Genomic DNA, 14,375 nt, shown 5'->3' on the forward strand with positions numbered 1-14,375 from the left:
GCCAGCCAATGGAGAACAGGGGAGAAGAGGGGCGGGTTCAAGCCCCTCTTCTCCAAGTCATTAAATCTCGGATCGAGACTGCGCAAGCGCAGCCTTCGAGCCGAGACCTAAAAATACGTCAGGATGTGTACTCCCACCTGACACTAGATTAGGTGTGCAGCACCAATACGTCCATACTATTCCTCCTGCCTGTCTAGCTCATAGCACCGCCACCTCTTTCCAAAAGACAGGAGAATCCCCCCACTACATCTGTGGAACTTCCAGCTTTTTCCTTTTTATATTTATGTTGTAAAGGGGGCTATCCAGTGAGTGGTACACAGAATAGAAAGGTACAATTTGCTTTGTTTGCCATACAACAAATGCCCCAAAGAGGGGAAAGAGAATCGTAGGACAAAATAAGGTGAAGGGCTAATTGAGAGTTAGACTGAATCCATATGTTGGTGTGTGGTTTCAAATTGGGCATCCCTTTTGTTTTCGTGTGAGATGACCATAATTGCAGTTTCCATACTTATTGTGGGATGAATTATGCTGTATGTAGCTTAGTGCACGGTCAACAACAGATACAGGCATGTGATGAGCCTAGAAGAGTATTTTGAGATTGGGTTTTAGCAGGGCACACGGGCCCTCACTAGTTTAGTAGTGTCTCTTTATAAATGACTGTTGTAGAATTCTAGCCATAGTCCAGCCTCTGACATATTTTTATGGTTCGGTTTTAGTATAAAATACACATAGGTTTTATTTTTAAGTAGTGGTCTGTTTCATGTATTAGGGTTCCGGCATAATTTAAATATTTCTGTTGCTACACTTAACATTGCACAACTTGCTGTCTGGAGAAGAAAGCAATGAAAGAGGCTAAAAAGAAAAAGTCTCAAATGGCAAAAAACCTGTTACAAAGCTGGTCTAATCCCTTAAATTAGTGTTGATGATTGTTTAGTGACCAAAAACCAGGTTATCTTATTCTAGTCATCGGCAAGCCACATTGAAATGAAACGCGTTGTGCGCGCTGTCACAGCTTGCTTTACATGCTGGAAATGTGTTGTTATCATGTATACATTGTAGAATGTTTTGTATACCCGAGGTTGTATTGGAAGGAATACTAAAGGAGCTGAATAATGATTGCATGGAAATGGGAGGGTGGTCTGCTGCACCGCTGCTAAACTGTTTTTAGGTCTTGCCTCAGGCAGCATGTGCTGTCTGTTTTGAGGCATTTTGTTACCTTACAGTGGGTTGAGAGCCAGCCCACTGCTTACCTTTGGTTGGCTTCATTGTTGCTCTCATTTGCTTGCTTCTAATTCATTAGCGTCGTGGGCTTCACTTCCCCTTTTTGGCTTTGTTCGTATTGACCCATTACTTCCACCGTTCCATATTCAGGAACTACTTTTTAGGTTGAGCCTGAAACAGCTTGTGCGCTGGCTGCTTCTGAGACTGTTGTATATAACAAGGGGCTTGCAGCCCGCCCCTTGCTCACCATTCATGGACTCCATTATCACTCTTCTTTGGTGCCTTCTTATTGGTTAGCGCAGGCTAGGGTCTCACTTCCGTTGCTTTCCTGAAACACGGAGCAAGCACAGACTGATCCACTTAATTTAGTGGCTGCTCATGCTATGATTATGGTACTATTTCTTTTTTTGCTTGCCAGACTGTATACAACTGTATGTGTGTTTTAATGTACTGCCCCACTCTTTTCTTTGTATTTTAGTTGATTTTCATAGTGTTCTTACACTGGCTGAAAACAGCTGTACCTTATTTGACTGCAAACATTAATTAATAATGAGGAGAGGGCAGGCCTCATGAACAGTTTGGTTTCTCTTGATGTATGCTTATAATGGGACCAAGCGGCATTTTATATTATTTCTAGAGTTGTGTTTTTTATCGGGCTATCGGCCTTTAGTAAAACGTATAAGGATGCACCTTCCGATGTTGTTGGCAATCCTCACAGCGCGCCACCTTTGATTCTCTGTGAGACTGCTCACAGACTGTGTGGGTGTGAATCCAGTGGGTAAGGCGTCCATATTGAATTGTCCTCAATAGATTTGCATTCACTGCTGTCTGCAGTGCCACACCCAACATGCAAAGGCTCTGTCCTTCAGCTGCACGTAATTTGTGCCTGTCACTTGCATTCCTTGCATTCCTTTTGCGGCGATGTCTGCCCTGGCACTCTGTTTCTCAGTAAAAAGCTGGGACTATAAGGAAATCGTGTCAATCATATATATTTCCTCATTCGACACACGGTGTGGAATCTATCAGTCCTTGACCAGCCACATTCATCTGGATTGTGTGGCCCGGAGTTTTTCAGTATTTTAGTGCTGCACTTTTTCCCCCCAGGAAATTGTCTTTCATGAAGTGGCAACAGCTAAAACAATGCCAACTACTGTCAGCCAGCCAGAGAGCTAAACAAGCATTGGCATAGCCAATAGGTCTCGCCTTTGGGACCTTATAAGTGTTTAGCCATGCAACAGTTGCATAACTAAATACTTACAAGTGAGACCTATTGGCTATGCGATCACGATCAAACATCAAAGCGTCCGTGCAGCCGCGAAAGTGAAAGTAATCGCGGCCAAGCGCGGCGCGCGCACCCGCGCACATGCACTGTACCTCTAGGCTGGCCTGGAAGCACTTTTTGGAGCCCTCTCAATAAGTCTCGCCAGACCAGCTCATGCGCTGGGTCAGGCGAGATCTAAAAAGAGCACGACAGGGCATAAACAGCTAACTTTTCCGCAAAGCTGGTAAATTATTCTGTTAGGTTTACCTTTGTCCCCAATACTTCACATAATTAATACAAAATATACAAGAAGATCACAAATTCATTGGCTCGGCTGTGGCACTGAAAAGATAAGCAATGCATAATGGCCGGAAGCATAAATTGTTAATTGCTGCTGTGTAATTGGTTTGCATAACTGGTTGACACCCTGGTCACTACTCTGGGTGTGTTATCCTTTGAAATGTAGAGTTTCCTAATAAATTATGACAAAGTCTTAATTTTATTAAAGACACGGAGGCGAGTATTATGCTTACTTTTCTTGCTTTATTCAAATAGCAGCAAGATAAAACTACCATTCCCAGAAGGCTTGGCGAAAGAACTACCAGCCAATGGGAAACAAAGAAACAATCATTGTCCAATCATAACCAAGATAGTAGTATAAGGTCTATCGTGACTGCGAACAGCCCTCTTTCTTGTGCGAGCAATTACAGAGAATGCAAAAATAAAGGAGTAACAGATAACAAAATGCATAAAGTCAAAGTCCACGTGATAATTTCTTTCCCAAAGACCACCAGAGGAGACTCGGAGAGAAGGTCAGATCGAAGCACGGTAAGTGATGTAGCAGAAGGAACGATCTTGGCAGAATCCGGGATAACCTCAGGATGATGCCGGTGGCAGCGTTGGAGTGCCTGTGGGGAGGGAGAACACCAGTTAGAAGTGTTGTGGCGGGATAATACTCGCCTCCGTGTCTTTAATAAAATTAAGACTTTCCGTCATAATTTATTAGGAAAATCTACATTTTATGGCAAGACCGGAGGCTCCTATTATGCTTGTTTAAAGCATATCTACCACCAGAGAAGAAGCAGTAACTACAGGTTTGCAATAAAATGTACGAAACACTGTATCGTTAGACCAATCTGCTGATTTCAGGATGTCCTCCAGACGGGAGCCAGCCCAAAAAGGCTTTAGAAGCCATGGCTCCCCTAGTGGAATGAGCTCCGAAAACGGAGACGTCAATACCGGCCAGGGACATGACCCAACAAACCCAGCGGGCCAGAGTAGCAGAAGAAACAGGATGAAAGGGTTTACGGAAGGAAATAAGGAGTTGGGAGCTGGAGGAAGTCCTGAGATCAGAGGTCTTATTTTCATAAACTTTTAGGCATTGACCTACACACAATTTGGGATTGGAGGGAAAATAAGGATAGAACACAGTATGTAAGTTAGTCTTGGTACGTTTGTGAATATGAAACCGCACACCAGTAGGAGTAAACTGTCGAGAAGAGACATCTATGGCCTTCACATCAGATACTCGTTTAATGGAAATTAAACATAACAACATAGTGAGTTTAGCTGAAATCATTTTCAAAGAAAGAGCAGAATTATCAGGCCAATTAGAAAACAATTGTAAAACCAGATTAACATCCCATAAAGTAGAATACTTAGCCAACGGAGGTTTTGAAAAACTAACTCCTCTCAGCAATCTGCAGATTAAGGGATGAGCTCCAGCAGGTTTTCCGTCAATGTGGGCATGATTGAGAGAAATGGCGTATTTGTACAGGTTGATGGTACGATAGGATTTGCCAGAGCTGGCCTCAGAAGCTAGAAAATTAACAATAAAGTTTAAAGAGGCTGAAAAGGGATCGACAGATTTCTGCAGACACCAGCTTGACCAAAGAGACCAGGCGGACTTGTAAGCCTTGGAGGTGCCTGGGGCCCATGCACGACTAATGAAGACTGAAGCTTCCTGTGAAATGACGAGATCAGAAGAGGAAGGCTGGAAATTTTCCCGGCGGACAACACCAGTGATTGGTCGATAATTAAAGGATGGGGATTGCCCAGAGGGTCCGAGAGAAGATTGTGGAAAGGGGGAAGAAGGACGGGAAAGTCCACCGCCAACTCCAGGAGAGATGGGAACCAAATCTGGGACTGCCAGAAGGGAGTTACTATCCCCAGAGACGTCATTTGGCGACGCACCTGCGACAGGACTCTGTTGATTAACAGGAAAGGAGGAAACGCATAATTGAGGTGAAGGGACCAATCTTGAAGGAAGGCATCGGTCGCCAGAGCCAAAGGGTCCGGACGCCAGCTGAAGAAGCGAGGTAACTGCGAATTGAGCCGGGAAGCAAAAAGGTCTATTGAGAAAGGACCCCACAACCGAGAGAGGAAGAGAAACACGGAGGGAAGAAGCTTCCAATCGCTGGAATCCCGGAGATAGCGAGAATGCCAATCGGTAACGGCGTTTAGATCCCCTGGGAGGTATTCTGCAGAGAGCGAGAGCTTGTTGGAGAGGCAAAATTCCCAAAGACTTTTTGCCAGGTCCGCTAGTGCCTTTGATTTGGTGCCACCGAGATGGTTTATATAGCGAACCGCAGAAACATTGTCCATGCGAAGGAGGATGGTACAACTTACTTTGTCCTTTGCCAGACTCTGGATTGCAAAGGAGCCTGCCAGCATCTCTAAACAATTGATGTGCAATTTGGACTCCTCTTTTGACCATGTACCTCCAGTCGATATTGGTCCACAACGGGCGCCCCAACCCGACAGGCTTGCATCGGATTCTAATACAAGATCTGGGGCGGAAGCGAAAATGGTTCGACCATTCCAAGCTTCCAAATGGTTCATCCACCATTGCAGCTCTAGGCGAGACTCGAGATCTAATTTTATTTGATCGGAATACGCGAGACCTTGTCGAATATGTCTGATCTTTAGGCGTTGAAGAGCCCGATAATGGAGAGGGCCTGGGAAGATTGCCTGAATAGAGGCCGAGAGAAGGCCGACAATCCTTGCTAGGGATCTGAGAGATATGAAGGGACGGCGCACAACCTGGGAAATCTCCGTATGAATAGTGGAGATCTTGGACTGAGGAAGAAACAGGGAGGCCAAGGGGGAGTCCATGCGGAACCCCAGAAACTCTATACTCTGAGCCGGAATGAGAGAGGACTTTTCTAAATTGAGGAGGAAGCCTAGTTCGAGTAACAGAGAGCGAGTAGTGTTGAGATCGTTCAATAATGCCTGTTTGTCTAGGTTCATGATGAGGATATCGTCGAGATAAATGATGAGCCTGATCCCCAGAGATCTTAGATAAGCTACGACGGGTCTCATCACCTTTGTGAAGCACCAAGGTGCTGAAGAAAGACCGAAAGGCAGAGAGCGAAAACGATAGGTGACGTTTTGCCATTGAAATTGGAGGAATTTCGTGTGCAAATCGTGAATGGGGATAGAAAGATAAGCGTTTTGGAGATCGATGCGAATCATCCAGTCGTGCTGACGCAAAGTATCTCGTAAATGTATAATTGTTTCCAATTTGAAGTGGCGATAAACCACAAACTGATTGAAAAATCTGAGATTGATCACAGGTCTCATCTTTTTGTTCTTCTTTTGAACAAGAAAAAGGGTACTGAGAAAACCTGAGGGGTCGAAGGGAGAAACGAGAATAGCTCTTTTGGATAGAAGGGCCTGTATTTCTGAGGTCACCAGAAGGGACATTTCTGTGGAGAACACCAGAGGAGGAGGAAGAACTTTTTGAAAAGGTGGAGCGTAAAACTCGATACGATAACCTTGGACGGTGTTGAGAACCCAAGGATCTGCAGTAAGGGACTGCCATCTGTGAAGGAAAAGAGATAAACGACCCCCGACGGGAATTGCTGCACTTACCTTGTTGAGAGTTGTTGTGGCGGAAACCACGTTGGCCCCTGCCTCTGTAACCCCGACCTCTTTGGGGGTAAAATTGGGGCTTGAAGTCCTGTTGGTTTGAGTTGAAGGAGCCACGGGAGCCTTGGGATTGGAAACCACGGCCGGTAGAGCGGCTCCTGCCTCTTCCGGCCCTGCCAAAAACCCGAGATGGGAAGACCTTTTTGATGGATTGCTGCGCTTTATCCAAGGAGGCAAAGGTGGTGACGAACTTACTCAAGTCTCTCACCAACGAGTCTCCAAAAAGAAGACCGTCAGCCTTGACACCAGGATCAAGAGGGGCAAGATTGGCAAGCTTGGGATCTAACTTAATTAAGAGGCCCTTGCGGCGCTCGTGAGTCATGGCTGCATTGGTGTTGCCCAAAAGACAAAAGGCTCGCTGGACCCACAACGATATATCTTCTGGATTAAGATCAGTGCCCTCAAGGCGAGCTGTCTCTGCCAAATCAAAAATGCGGGCAAGGGGACCCACTAAATCAAGCAACTTGTCTTGGCAGGAAGACCATGCCCTATCGACCCCTTTACACGGGTCTTTGCCAAATTTGGAGAAGAAAGTGATGAGAGGTTGGTCTATAGCAGGAGTAGAGGTGATATGGGAAGGGAGAGAGGGCTTCGGGCACTCAGACTTTAGTTTAGCTCTGACAGTCTTATCCAGAGGAAGACGAAGTCTTGCAGTAATATACTCTCCCACGTGGTCAATGGGAAACCAAACCATTCTGTAGAATTTGGGTGTCTGATAGAAGCAGGGTCGAAGAGAGGGGTACCCTCGGGTCAAGCACCGGCTCAGATGCAAAAGCATCTAATTTCAATTTCTTAGGAGGAGACGATGGGTCCACAATATCAAAGAGATCAGCAAGGTCAGTGGCGTCACCCATATCGTCATCGGTATCATAAATAGTAGAAATGACCAATTTCTGTGGTACCTCCGGGTTGTTGGACTTGGCCTTACGTTTACCATCTGAACATTTGAACCCCTCCTTTGAAGGAGGCCTGGGAGGAACCGCGTCCTCTGTCATATGTGAGGAAGACTCACCAACCACTTGTGACGCCAAAGAAGAAACCTTGGAGTGTACCACTTTAAGTTTTCTGCTATCCCCCGCAGATTGGGCCATTGTTTTGGTCATTAAGCTTAAGATTGAATTTTCCATAGTTTTAGAAAAACGCTTCATTGAAGCCTCAACAGCATTTGCTACAGAGGAATTAATAAAGGAATTTAAATCCTCCTTAAATTCTTCCCCTTCATTTTCATTATACTCGTCTGAAACCTGCATAATAAAAGAAAGCAGGGAAAACCTGCAACAAACCAGACGAGAAAGGGTTAAATTCTCAGAAAATAGAATGGGCGTGTGAAAAGGAGGAAACCCCTCCCTCTAGGGGCGTGTAAAAACGGAAGGCTTCTGAACACGAAGGCAAAGGAAACGAAGCGTGTGAGGCAAAACTATGTGGAGTTGCTGTCGATGAAGATTGGGAAGTGCTGCGCCACCGGCTGAGGAAAGTCAAAGACCGGTGAGAGAGGCGCGCGCGGAACACGCTAAGCGTGCGAGACACGGGGGAAAAAGGAAAGGGAATTCCACATACGCGCGTAGGAGCGCGAGGGGGAAAGAAGCAACGAAGCTTCGCTGCAAAGCCCAACAATGATTACATTAAGAATTAAATGATAATAATTCAATAAAACATTTCCCATAGAACCATTTAAATGATAGAAAGGTACTTATCTTGACTGCGAGCAGCAAGAAAAGAGGACTGTTCGCAGTCACGATAGACCTTATACTACTATCTTGGTTATGATTGGACAATGATTCTTTCTTTGTTTCCCATTGGCTGGTAGTTCTTTCGCCAAGCCTTCTGGGAATGGTAGTTTTATCTTGCTGCTATTTGAAAAAAGCAAGAAAAGTAAGCATAATAGGAGCCTCCGGTCTTGCCATAAAATTGAGGTTGCAATGGTTTTAACTGTTACACTTGGAATATTGTGGCATAAACCAACTAGACATTGTGATTGCTCTATTGTAGGCTTATCCATAATAGCCAAGAAAGATGTTAATCGCAATCATGCACTTCTCTTGACCATGACATAGTCCAACCAATACACACAGGGAAAAAAGCACTGGCAAGGCCAGTAGGTCTCGCTTATGCAAGAACTACTGGTTTTGTCAATGTTTTGTTTAGCCATGTTGGACAGCATGACAAAGTGAAGAACCAAGAAAGAAAAGAATAATTCTGTGACTCAGTCAACGCTGACCACGCCATATCACTTTTTTCTGTACTTTTTTCGTCTTCAAAACCAATAGGTCTCGCCTATGAGAGCTATTGGATTTGGAAATGTTTTGTAGCCATGCTGTACAGCAACATGGATGCTTTACAGTGTGGCTAAAACTAATTTTAAAAAGTGCTATGATGCAGTTATGGCTAATACCCCCTTTTTTTTTTTTTTTACAAAATAGAAAAGGATATTAGCGCTGGATGCATCATAGTCCTTTTTATCTAAATATTATTTTTAGATATCCTGCACAACAGCCATGGAGAAATACAGAATGACTACAGATAATTGCCAAAGTCAGCAATGCCCATGCTGTAAAGCATGAACAAAAGGCAATGTCAAAGCCATTAGTCTCAAAGGCAGGACCTATTGTTTTTTTCCAATGCTTGTTCTTTTTGTTCAAGAACCCTAGGAGAGTTAGTGTGTTTCTTACTGTCATCCTCATGGACGTCTTCACATTCCACACACTAGCTGCCCATGTGTTTCCCTCCAGCAAATAGCTGAGGGGAGCCATTAGTCGCTCCACGGGCAGGAGCGAGCCAAGTTTGTTTGTTTTGCCTCTAAAGCAGGTCATGATGTCATCAGGAGGTGCCCGGGATGGGACATTCAAGGTGCTGGGAGGCAAGGAATTGGCCTCTTTTCCTCTCCACCGCGCTCCAGCACACCGCTTTGCAACCAACCCTCCCACCCCTGGAGTAAGGTGGAATTTCTAGCTGCAGAAAAAGGGGGCTACCCCAAACTTTTGACTGACTTACTGTACTGACCCCTTGGAGGGGTGTTGAATTGTGTGGGCAGTGGGCAGGCAAGAGGGGGACTGACCTGCAGGTGGTCCTGGTCCCCTTTGCCCTACCCCAGGATGCCTGGAGTTGAACAATTTGGGCAAGATGCCTGGAGTTGAACATGTTGGGAGATTTGCCTGTGTTATTCTGTGTGGGCACTGGGAAGGGGGGGCGGACCTGCTGGTGGTCCTGGACCTTTCTGACCCCCCCCCCCCCCCTCGGGAGGCATGGAGCTGAACATTTCAGGGGGATTCGCCTGGCGACAGGTACTCCGGCAGGGACAGAGCGCTATGCAGTGCCCTGGTTGGTATGGAACTGTGGGTACTGACCATCTCTCTGAGAGACGAAGGCTAAGTGTGAGTTGCCACTAAAGGATGCTTGCCAATAATCCTCGGGATACCCTTGGTTCAGGGCTGGGAATAGAATAAGGAATAGGGGCCTCCTGGCCCAACGCACAATTGTATTGCTTATACGATCATGTTTTTGTGCTGATCTTATCAACTGTCATTTTCATAACGGTAATGTCTGTTTAACTATGGTTCTTATGGTTTTCTTTTCTCACTGAAGCTGTGTTTTAATAAAGTTAAAGGGCTACTATGACTTGGTTAAACCACAATCAAAGTTGTCTCTCTCCTGTGAGTCTTTTCAATGGGTGGGGGCAACTACTTGCATGTTGTGCGCACACTACTGTGCTTATCCCACCCTTGCATTTCTTTTTCACCTGTGCACTTCTCCCCTCACTTCCCTGTTGCGCTCTCTTGCTTTCATTTCTTTCCATCATGATCCTCTCTCTATTTGTTTCCGCCCTCCTTGTTGCTTCGCACCACTCCTCACCCCGCATTGCTGCCCCCTTTGTGCGTTGATTCTCTCCCTCCATGTTGTCCACCCCCATTTCTTACTCCTTACCCATATTGCATCACCTCATGCAACTTTTTTTCTTTTTGTTTACCAACCCAAAAAGGACACGTCTACAAAATGACGCAGTTGGATGCGTATGCTTTTTAAAAAATATTTACAAAAAGCATCCTGCTCAACGTCGGGACGCTGGCAAATCTAATAACATAACGTGTGTATTTGTAAAACGCGCATTCACTCGTAGGCATCTTGGCCCTGAATAACATGTGAATGTTAATTGTTACCCAAAAGTACTCATTTTATAGACCTCAGATGGATAAAACGCTGAGTTGACCCGACAGCAGGGCTTTAAGTGGGCCGGATCTTACCTGGTTTGAGCACCAGCAGTTTTTTAAAGGGGGCCTTGAAACTGGTCTCTATCGGGCTTTGTTGTGTGCCCTGGCACAAGCGGTCTGTTTTTTTCCGGACTGCAGTGACAGCAGGCACATTGATGTGCACGTGCTCATACTGCTCACTTCTCACTAGTGGAGAAGTTACGTCATGACGTCATGAAAGGTGAGCGTTGTATGGAAAGGGAAATTCTTTAAAGAGTCATTTTCTTTCTGGATTTCCTTTCTCTTTTTGAACCTCAGGAGCCGCAACATTGTCGTGATGTCACCAGGGCTTTAAGTGGAAGCTTTTTCAATATTATATATAACAAGCCATAGTTGCTGCTTATTTATCTTATGCGACTATCAACCATTGACAAACCCAATAGTCCTAACTTCTTGTAGGTATGATGTTACTTGTATCATAGATCTGGATGCAATGACAGAAACCGCAAAATACAAGTCGTGCAGCACACTATGTTAAGCACAGATTTTTAGCTTATGTGTTTTAAGCCACGCCCTTAATTACATTGACCAAGCCCCTTTGTGAGACCCCCCAGTTTTTTCATCCCACTTTAAGCCCTGCCCGACAGGATTTGAACCTGTGACCATGAGGTAGAACACAGGCCCCTGCAGGGGGATGCATTAGTCCACAGAGCCACCAGACCAGGTGTAATAGATGTTATGTTTTAAGCGGTCCAGTGTTCCACCCCTGCGTGTGCCAGAAATGTCGCACCCACGCACCCGAAACAGGCGTGGCCAGGGTGCGCTAATAAAGGCAGTGGTGTGGCCGCACGGGGTCAGTCCCGAGTTAATGAAGTCACGGAGTGGGCCTGATTTATTTGTAGCACCATACAGTGCGTATCCCCATAGGTGTACCCCACAGGGCCCTATCCGTGGGGAGTCTCCCTACAACACTGGCGACGACAGTGGGATATGAGCCGGCGCCCTGTGAGGCACGCTCGTAGCACCAGCAGCGCGCCCCCCATCACCGAAGGCCGGCCGTGAGCGATGTAGTGCATGGCATTGGCATTCCTGCCTCGAAGAACTGGTGACGTCAGAGGCGCTGAAGGTGCACTGGTGCGGAGAACGTCGCGGTCAGGAAAGGAGCCTACGAACAGTGAGTGCGCTACTCGGGGTCATTGTAAGACAGGCCCTGCGCACGTGCATGCCCCGCAGCTTGTGCCTCAGTCCCCAACATTGACAATCGAGCACATCTAAGTGCCAGCCTGCCCAGCCTCATCTGTGCCTCTGGGCCTGTGAAACTCCATTGCCACAACACCTCTGCCCAAGACTGTCTGTGGAAGGCCACACGCCCAGCAAGAGACTCCTCTCAATCACATGCTCCTCCTGGGCCGTACCCCTGCATTACAGAAGAACGCCTGTATTGAGCTCCCAGCTACCACCACGTGCCGGGCACTCCAGCAAGTTGTCCCAGTGGGAGATCCAGCACCCAACGCAGACCAACCACCCACGCAGGTGATCACGCAGCATGCACCGACTGGTGCTCTGCCCCCATTCAGAGAAGCAGCCGACCCTACTACAGCGTCTCCAAGATGGAAGACGTGGATCGGGCGGCTTGAGAACTATTTCATTGCGACAAAAGAAACTGACGGGGCAGTGAAACGATCCCTGTTGCTCCACTATGTAGGTGAAGAGGTGTATCTCCGGTTCAAACACCTCCCGAACATGGGTGGATCGACGGATTGCGACGCCACCGTAGCGGCCCTAAACGCACATTTTGACCCACAGCTCAACCTCGACTTTGAGCGTTTCAAGCTGCGCCAAGCCCGACAAAGGGAGGGGGAATCGATTGATGCGTTCTACGCCCGACTAAGGGAACAAGCCAGCACCTATGTAATGGAGGATAGAGCCACTGAGGAAATCCGTGCCCAAATTATTGAAGGGGTCCGCAGCAAAATGGTACGTAGACTGATACTACGACAACTGAACATACCCCTCAACGACATTCTAATCATGGCCAGGACCCATGACTTCTCGGCAGCCAGGGCTGATGAAGTGGCAGTGAAGACGGAAAAGGTTGACGCAGTAAGACAGCGTGGCCGAGGGCCGAAGCCACCAACCCGACAGGGCCCCACCACAAAAGGCCAATGTGAATACTGTGGACATGAGGAACACCCTCCCCGTGAGTGCCCCGCCCTGGGGCGAACATGCTCCAATTGTGGCATCCCGAACTATTTTGCCTCGGTCTGCAGAAGACGCTTCAACACAAGGACAACAAAGGAAGGAAGCCCATGTGCAAGCTGGTGCGCGAACTATCAAGCGCCTCACTAGCGTTGTCAAGCGGGGCCAGAAGAACTGAAAACGCCACATACCGGGTGGATGACACATCCACAGAAGACGACGAGGCCGAAACGTACATGGTGTCTTTCACCAAAGACCTGAAGAGGCGTAGACGACCGCAGCCCACGTGCATCGTAAGAATAGCCGGATCGGAGGTGAAGGCGGTCATTGACACTGGGCGTCAGTAAACGTCATGGGGGTGCAACATTACCTCAAGCTACGACCTAAACCTGAGCTTTCACTGTCCAAAACGAAAATATTCGCCTACGGGAGTGACTCGCCACTGTGGGAAAAATGACAGTCCCCATTCAGTCGGAGGACAGTGAGATCCGCACGGTGGTCCATGTCATCAATCAAGACGGCTGATACCCTGCTCAGGAGTTATGCAGCGGAAGACCTGGAGACGGGGGCCTTCACGAGAAGTGTGCAAGCGACCCAGACGGAGGAGCTACTGAACCAGTTTGCAGGCCTCTTCACCGGCCTAGGACACATCAAGAGAGCCCCAGTGAAACTTCACATTGATCAGACAGTCACCCCTACAGCACTACGTCACAGAAGCATCCCGTTCCATCTCAGGCCTCTGGTCGAACAGGAGCTCCAGAAGCTGGAAGACCAAGGGATGAGTGAGAAAGTGTCCGGACCGACCCCGTGGGTGTCACCCATGGTCATATCTGAGAAGCCACAACAACCAGGGAAGATTCGGCTATATATAGATATGCGCCTCCCTAGGAAGGCCATCCGACGGGAGCACCACATCACGCCCACAATGGACGACTTTGTGGCCGATGTGAATGGGTCCACATGGTTCAAAAAATTGGACTTGAATTCCGGATACCACCAATTGGTGCTCGACAAAGCCAGTCGATGCATCCCCACATTCAGCACTCACCTGGGTATTCGGCAATACAAGCGCCTCAACTTTGGGATATCCTCAGCAGTAGAGGTATTTCAAGACGCTGTGGGAGAAGATAAGCATTGACTTTGGGAGTTTCCCAGATGGATGGGCGACCCTCGTCTTAATGGACTGCTTCTCGAAGTACCCAGTCGTAGAGGTTGTGAACTCCACAGCTTTTGTGGGGCTCGCCCCGGTGCTGGATAAGGTATTTGCGATGTTCGGGTGCCCACTGAAAGCAAAAGTGACAACGGGCCCCTGTTCCAAGGAGGAGAATTCCGTGACTTCATGAGGCACCACGGCATACAACATCGCCAAATCACCCCTCAATTGTAAGATTTATGAGGACCTTGAATAAGACACTGCAAATCACCGTAGCGGAGAACACAGATCCAGAACGCCATCTACAGTTGTTCCTCCGGGAGTACAGGAGCACACCCCACAGCACTACACGGCAAGCCCTGTGGGCGCTGCTATTCAACGGACCCCAACGGGACACTCTCCCTACGTGCCTGGGGTGGACCCCACC

General features: G+C 47.5%; 1 pseudogene; it reads right to left on the minus strand.

The window, feature by feature from the left end:
- The window catches only part of LOC146798147 (uncharacterized), a 28,884-nt pseudogene extending 21,222 nt beyond the window's left edge, over window positions 1-7,662 (minus strand).
- Window positions 7,663-14,375: the final 6,713 nt, after the last annotated feature.

Source organism: Triturus cristatus, chromosome 9 (genome assembly GCF_964204655.1).
Source record: "Triturus cristatus chromosome 9, aTriCri1.1, whole genome shotgun sequence".
NCBI lineage: Eukaryota > Metazoa > Chordata > Amphibia > Caudata > Salamandridae > Triturus > Triturus cristatus.